General features: G+C 37.8%; 1 pseudogene; it reads left to right on the top strand.

The window, feature by feature from the left end:
- Nucleotides 1-5703: 5703 nt before the first annotated feature.
- On the top strand, nucleotides 5704-6197 carry LOC103004285 (60S acidic ribosomal protein P1-like; annotated as a pseudogene).
- Nucleotides 6198-8697: the final 2500 nt, after the last annotated feature.

Raw genomic sequence — 8697 nt, 5'->3', positions numbered from 1 at the left:
AATCTGTTTCCCAGAATGGCAGCATCTTGCAAATCATAGGTCAATGTCATAACCAGGATACTGATACAGTAAAGATAATGAACTAAGGAGCGAAGGATTTGTTTGAACTATCAGAATGGCAGGAAATTGGGGAGGGAGACTTAAAGGGATGAATCCTGAAATCCCTGCACAAATTCTCCTTAAAACCATAACTGACTCCAAAACTTGTTCATGTGTAGGCTGAGACTCTGAGAAACATAGAGGAAAGCTAGAGATGTGATGTTAAAAAGCTTAGCAAAGATTTCAGAAGCTCCTTCCTGCCAGAGAGGTCAAGTTTCTAGATTAAAGTAAAAATTAGAGCTGTGCCAACTAAATGCAACATTTGATCCTGATAAGAGACAAAAAACAATAAAATGAGAAAGTCTAAAATATTTTTCATTGAATTTTCAGAAAGAGATGAGGGAATGACTGGGGTAGAGAAATGTTTGAAAGGATAATGACTGAGAATTTTCTGATATTAACGATAGAGCTAAAAAGAAGAAGCCCTATGAACCACAGAAATAAGAATAAAATCACACTGAGGCACATCATTGTAAAACTGTAAAAAATCAAAGTAAAGAAAAAAACCATAAGGCAGCCAAGGAATAAAGGGAGGTTACCTTCAAAGAGGCAACAGATAGGGCTTCCCTGGTGGCGCAGTGGTTGAGAGTCTGCCTGCTAATGCAGGGGACACGGGTTCGAGCCCTGGTCTGGGAAGATCCCACATGCCACGGAGCAGCTGGGCCCGTGAGCCACAACTACTGAGCCTGCGCGTCTGGAGCCTGTGCCCCGCAACGGGAGGGGCCGCGATAGTGAGAGGCCCGCGCACCGCGATGAAGAGCGGTCCCCGCACCGCGATGAAGAGTGGCCCCCACTTGCCGCAACTAGAGAAAGCCCTCGCACGAACCGAAGACCCAGCACAGCCAAAAATAAAAAAAAAAAAAAAAAAAAAAAAAGTAGCTATAAAAGTCTTTCTTTAAAAAAAAAAAAAGAGGCAACAGATAAAAAGAGATTATTTTTCTATGAAAACAATGCAGACCAAAAGCCAATCGAGTATAACCTTTCAAAGAGCTGAAAGAAAAACCTTCCTGACCTATAATTTTGTGTCCTTTGATAGTGTTCTTTCAAGAATGAAACAAATACTGAAAGAATTTTAATAGAAGAACTGCACCAAAATTGAAAAACATCAAAGCATCCTTCAGAAAAAAATGGAAAATGAACTCAGAAAAGAAGCTCAACTTGGATGAAGGAATTAAAAAAAATACAGTGACTAAATATGAGGGAAAATCTAGATAAATACTGACATATAAAACAATGATTCTTAATTTTGATGCACTGATTAACTCTGACTTTTAACATGATTGCCAACATGGCTTTGTTTAACAGTACCACCTTAATATTTGTTTTCCATGTTTTTCCACTCAGACAATCTCTAGGCTAAGTATTCCATCCAAGAAATAAAACTGAATTTTAACAGTTGCTTAGCCAGTATATTAGAACATCATTATCTTTTGTTTGTTTGTCTCTTTGATACATCTGGGTATACAGTCTTCTGCACTTAGAAACTTCTGACTCCAACCAAATGAACCTATATTATGGAGGAATGGAAAGGATTTCTGGAGTCATATTTAGTTATGAAGATTTAAAAAACAAATTAATTTTTATAGAATAAAAATCAGGTAGGTCAGAAACCTTTCAAAAATTTTTCTTGTAGGCAGCACTTTAGTTCCTGGTGTTCTTGGTATGAAAATCTGTCTCCACACAGAACTGGAACAAATTGATTCATGATCTCTCAAAGCAGAGATTTCAAACAGATTACATGAAATCTTTTCTACCTTCTTCCCCTCTTTGTGAATGATAAAAAAGAAGTTAGGTAACTTTGATGTAATCCACAAGAGAGCCTTTACGAAAGACATTTAAAAACTATGACGTTCTCTTTGACATTCAATAAGTATCCTAGTAAAAGGTCTCTGTGCTCAAAGTTTTAAGAAGGCTGCCATCCCTGAAAGAGCTTGTGAACTCTGACCTTTCTTCATTTGGATGAACAGCAGATAAAAAGTTTGTTTTCCTCATACGACCTTATTACTGTTTCATCAAACATACTTCCTAGAAAACATATAGTACCTATTTTTAAATAAAGTTTTATTCTAATTACAAAGTAAACAGATAAACTTTCAAAAGCCTTGACAAATAAATAAAATTTTGAAAAAAAATTTTAATGTTATACTAGTTAAATCCATAGCCTCAAATTAACCATGGTTATTTTTTGGTATATATCATTATAATCTCTGTCCCTGCCTGTCCATTTCTCTCTCTCAGACTACACAACCATACACACACACACACGATCTAGTGAAACATCATTATCTTTTGAGAGAACAGATAATAATAAGCAACATGTAATGCACAGTTAATATATATCAGAAACCTCAGTAACTTCCTTACAAATTTAATTAATACACAAACAACTAATAGGACCTATTATTATTATTCATCTTCCAGAGAAAATAAAATTGAAGTTTGGAGAAATTATGTGTTAACATATCAACAATTGGTTGAGCCATGATTCAAAACCAGCTCACTATACCTCTAAATAAGATTTGTTTAGGTTATTATTACTATTACTATTATTATTATCCAAGTTACTCAGTCAGTCTTCAAGAATAGAACTTATCTTATCTGACCTTCTTTTATTTATACACACTTAGGATTTTCTTGTTCTTTATTCTTATATATCACTTGTCAGTGAACATCATGAAAGGGTATTTCTGGATATAGCACCTGATTATGACTTAAGAACAAAGTAGCAGAAGTTTTAGATCACATGTAAATAATTTTATTCACAATGCTATGCTGTCTTCCAGAAAATGTATATTATTTCCACTATTTTTTTTTTGGCCATGCCACTGGCTTGCAGGATCTTAGTTCCCAACCAAGGATTGAATCTGGGCACTCGGCAGCGAAAGTGCGGAGTCCTAACCACTGGACGGCCAGAAAATTCCCCACTTCCACTAATGTTAATACATGCTGATTACAATTTTCGCATCTTAATTGATGACTCTCCACATATGAATAATATACCATGTCTGAAATAAGAGTTGTGGACACACACACAGTATGACTAAGTTACTCTATGTCTCTTAAAATGGATATCTTCAAAATCTTCATTCCATTGGTTATTTAGATTGCGGGTATGTTAAAATGTACTTGGAGATTATTAAAAACCTAGGGTTTCCCAGGGGTTAAGAAGGGGGAGAAGACTCAAATCAATAGAATTAGAAATGAAAAAGGAGAAGTAACAACTGACACTGCAGAAATACAAAGGATCATGAGAGATTACTACAAGCACCTCTATGCCACTTAAATGGACAACCTGGAAGAAATGGACAAATTCTTAGAAAAGCACAACCTTTTGAGACTGAACCAGGAAGAAATAGAAAATATAAACAGACCAATCACAAGCACTGAATTTGAAAATGTGATTAAAAATCTTCCAACAAACAAAAGCCCAGGACCAGATGGCTTCTCAGGCAAATTCTATGAAACATTTAGAGAAGAGCTAACACCTATCCTTCTCAAACTCTTCCAAAATATAGCAGAGGGAGGAACACTCCCAAACTCATTCTAGGAGGCCACCATCACCCTGATACCAAAACCAGACAAAGATGCCACAAAAAAAGAAAACTATAGGCCAATATCACTGATGAACACAGATGCAGAAATCCTCAACAAAATACTAGTAAACAGAATTCAGCAGCACATTAAAAGGATCATACACCATGATCAAGTGGGGTTTACCACAGAAATGCAAGGATTCTTCAATATATGCAAATAAATCAATGTGATAAACCATATTAACAAATTGAAGGGGAAAAACCATATGATCATCTCAATCGATACAGAAAAAGCTTTCGACAAAATTCGACACCCATTTATGATAAAACCCCCCAGAAAGTAGGCATAGAGGGAACTTACTTCAACATAATAAAGGCCGTATATGACAAACCCACAGCCAACATTGTTCTCAATGGTGGAAAACTGAAAGCATTTCCTCTAAGATCAGGAACAAAACAAGGTTGTCCACTCACACCACTATTATTCAACATAGTTTCGGAAGTTTTAGCCACAGCAATCAGAGTAGGAAAAGAAATAAAAGGAATCCCAATCAGAAAAGAAGTAAAGCTGTCACTGCTTGCAGATGACATGATACTATACATAGAGAATCCTAAAGATGCTACCAGAAAACTACTAGAGCTAACCAATGAATTAGGTAAAGTAGCAGGATACAAAATTAATGCACAGAAATATCTTGCATTCCTATACAGTAATGATGAAAAATCTGAAAGAGAAATTAAGGAAACACACCCATTTACCATTGCAACAGAAAGAATAAAATACCTGGGAATAAACCTACCTAAGGAGACAAAAGACCTGTATGCAGAAAACTATAAGACACTGATGAAAGAAATTAAAGATAATACAAACAGTTGGAGAGGTATACCATGTTCTTGGACTGGAAGAATCAACATTGTTAAAACGATTCTACTACCCAAAGCAATCTACAGATTCAATGCAATCCCTATCAAACTACCAATGGCATTTTTCACAGAACTAGAACAAAAAATTTCACAATTTGTATGGGGTCACAAAAGACCCCGAATAGCCAAAGCAATCTTGAAAAAGAAAAACAGAGCTGGAGGAATCAGGCTCCCAGACTTCACTATACTACAAAGCTATAGTAATCAAGACAGTATGGTACTGGCACAAAAACAGAAATATAGATCAATGGAACAGGATAGAAAGCCCAGAGATAAACCCATGCACATATGGTCACCTTATCTTTGATAAAGGAGGCAAGAATAAACAAAGGAGAAAAGACAGCCTCTTCAATAAGTGGTGCTGGAAAAACTGGACAGCTACATGTAAAAGAATGAAATTAGAACACTCCCTAACACCATACACAAAAATAAACTCAAAATGGATTAAAGACCTAAATGTAAGGCCGGACACTATCAAACTCTTAGAGGAAAACATAGGCAGAACACTCTATGACATAAATCACAGCAAGATTCTTTTTGACCCACCTCCTAGAGAAATGGAAATAAAAACAAATAAACAAATGGGACCTAATGAAACTTCAAAGCTTTTGCACAGCAAAGGAAACCATAAACAAGACGAAAAGACAACCCTCAGAATGGGAGAAAATATTTGCAAATGAAGCAACTGACAAAGGATTAATCTCCAAAATTTCCAAGCAGCTCATGCAGCTCAATATAAAAAAAACAACAACACAATCCAAACATGGGTAGAAGACCTAAATCGACATTTCTCCAAAGAAGATATACAGATTGCCAACAAACACAAGAAAGGATGCTCAACATCACTAATCATTAGAGAAATGCAAATCAAAACTACAATGAGGTATGACCTCACACCAGTCAGAATGGCCATCATCAAAAAATCTAGAAACAGTAAGTGCTGGAGAGGGTGTGGAGAAAAGGGAACCCTCTTGCACTGTTGGTGGGAATGTAAATTGATACAGCCACTATGGAGAACAGTATGGAGGTTCCTTAAAAAACTAAAAATAGAATTACCATATGACACAGCAATCCTACTACTGGGCATATACCCTGAGAAAACCATAATCCAAAAAGAGTCATGTGCCTTTTCCTCAGTTTCCGCTAAGGTGCTCAGTCCTTCCGAGGAAGCTAAGGCCGCGTTGGGGTGAGACCCTCACTTCATCTGGCGACTAGCACCGCGCCCGGCAGACCCTGCCTAGCACTCGCCTGCACCATGGCCTCCGTCTCGGAGCTCGCCTGCATCTACTCGGCCCTCATCCTGCACGATGATGAGGTGACAGTCATGGAGGATAAGATCAATGCCCTCATTACAGCAGCCGGTGTAAATGTTGAACCTTTCTGGCTAGGCTTGTTTGCAAAGGCTTTGGCCAATGTCAACATCGGGAGCCTCATCAGGAGCCTCATCAGCAGCTGGTGCTGCACCAGCAGGAGGTCCTGCCCCCTCCACCACTGCTGCCCCAGCTGAGGAGAAGAAAGTGGAAGCAAAGAAAGAAGAATCTGAAGAGTCTGATGATGACATGGGCTTTGGTCTTTTTGACTAAACCTCTTTAGTAGCACGTTCAATAAAAAGCTGAGCTCTTTAAAAAAAAAAAAAAAAAAAAAAAAGAGTCATGTACCACAATGTTCATTGCAGCTCTATTTACAAGAGCCAGAACATGGAAGCAACCTAAGTGTCCATCGACAGATGAATGGATAAAGATGTGGCACATATATACAATGGAATATTACTCAGCCATAAAAAGAAACGAAAGTGAGTTATTTGTAGTGAGTTGGTTGGACCTAGGGTGTGTCACACAGAGTGAAGTAAGTCAGAAAGAGAAAAACAAATACCATATGCTAACACATATATATGGAATCTAAAAAAAAAAAAAAAAGTTCTGAAGAACCTAGGGTGCAGGACAGGAATAGAGACCCAGATGTAGAGAATGGACTTGAGGACACGGGGAGGGGGAAGGGTAAGCTGGGATGAAGTGAGAGAGTGGCATGGACATATATATATATACTACAAATGTAAAACAGATAGCTAGTGGGAAGCAGCCGCATAGCACAGGGAGATCAGCTCGGTGCCTTGTGACCACCTAGTGGGGTGGGATAGGGAGGATGGGAGGGAGACACAAGAGGGAGGAGATAAAGGGATATATGTATATATATAGCTGATTCACTTTGTTACAAAGCAGAAACTAACACACCATTGTAAAGCAATTATACTCCGATAAAGATGTGAAAAAAAAAATAAGGGGATAGGGTGGAGAGAAATGTGTGTGACTATAAACGAACAATATGAATATCTTAATGGTGATTAATGTAGTGATACAATATTTTCAAATAAGGTCATATTCTGACATTCTGGGTAGTTTTGGGGGACATTGTTCAACCCTTTACACATAGTCTGCTTAATTTCTTGCCATGATTCTGCCTTTGGTTGCTCTCCAGTCCCTTAAAATAATTGCTTTTATATTGTTTACATTTTTTATTATTGTTTTTGGATAAGTGGTAAGTCTAATACAAGCTACTTTTCTATGAACCGAACGGACTTTCTACTCCAATTTTCTTTTCTCAAAGAAAAAAGAAAAAGGGCACCTGATAGTTGCTGCCATCTATCAGCTACATTCCCCAGAGTACGTTGCACAATGTAATACGTATGATAAAGGCTCAAATATTGTTAGATTAGGTGCATCCAGGCATGTTTCCATTACTAAATTAACATATTATATTGTTATGGTGTTTTTGTGTCTTTGTCTGCCACAAAGTTGAGTGTATCTTTGTACGCTCGTTGCCTCACTCAGCATCTGGTGTATAGAAAGAGCTCAAAAATCATTTATTTAATAAAGTCTGTAGTTGAATGAATGGAGAGAAAAGGAAATAATTATAATGATCTCAATGTTATGAAGACACAAGGAACCTACTCAGATATATGACATCAAGAAGAAAGCAAAAGAACGTGATTTGAGTCTGACTCTAATAAAACTAATTATTTTGATTAAAATAGCAAAATTCAATAAACACCAATTATGTGCCAGGCAATATGATAAATACATTTTACAGATTGTGCATTTTAAATTTAATTTCATGATATATTATTCATAGGCCTTTGTTTTGTTGATCAGCTGGACTCCTAGAGAGAGCATCCTGCCTGAGATGACTCAACTAACTGCTACTTAGAACTCTTTTTTTCTTTAAAATAAATTTATTTATTTATTTATATTTTTTAGTTTTGGCTGCATTGGGTCTTCATTGCTGCACACGGGCTATCTCTAGTTGCGGCATGTGGGCTTCTCATTGTGGTGGTTTCTCTTGTTGCAGAGCATGGGCTCTAGGCGTGCAGGCTTTGGTAGTTGTGGCACATGGACTCAGTAGTTGTGGCTTGGGGGCTCTAGAGCACAGGCTGAGTAGTTGTGGTGTACCGGCTTAGTTGCTCCGCGGCATATGGGATCTTCCCGGACCAGGGCTTGAACCCGTGTCTCCCGCATTGGCAGGCGGATTCCTAACCACTGTGCCACCAGGGAAGTCCAACTTAGTACTCTTACTCTAGAAAGTATGTTCAATTTTCTCCCATGGGTTATGATTTAATTTTGAAATCAGTTTAATTTTCTTGACCATTTTAATATACAAAACCTAAGCCTGGGAGCAATTGACTCAGTGAATCGATAAATCTGACCTAATTTGCATGTGAAAAACTGGGCTCAGGGTTTGACTTATGAATGGCACTCTTTTTTGCCTGTAAGAAGAAGCCTGAGAAGTTTTGCATCCTAGGTATATTAAATTGGTCTGTTCTGCTCTATGTAAATAGAGACAGAATAAACATGTCAAAAGCTGGGCTGAACTGGAGAGAGCTCATCTGGCAGCTGTGTCAGAGTAGTGATTAAGACAACAAACCAAAATGAATGTAACAGTCAAGGCTTTAATCACTTGTAGCAAGAGACTAAATAGAGAAAGTTCTAACTCTCCCAGTGTCCCATTCTTCCCCATGGAAGAGTGCTGGGTATGGGTCAAATATATCAAAACAGATCAGGGTGGGTGGCATGATCTCATGGCTGAGGGAGTTCTGAACAAAGGATTCCTGCATTTTATGGACTCAGGGGCAAGGAGAAGAGCTAGG

The sequence above is a fragment of the Balaenoptera acutorostrata genome, chromosome 5, assembly GCF_949987535.1.
Source record: "Balaenoptera acutorostrata chromosome 5, mBalAcu1.1, whole genome shotgun sequence".
In the NCBI taxonomy this organism is placed as follows: domain Eukaryota; kingdom Metazoa; phylum Chordata; class Mammalia; order Artiodactyla; family Balaenopteridae; genus Balaenoptera; species Balaenoptera acutorostrata.
This window is presented reverse-complemented; position numbering and strand designations above follow the sequence as displayed.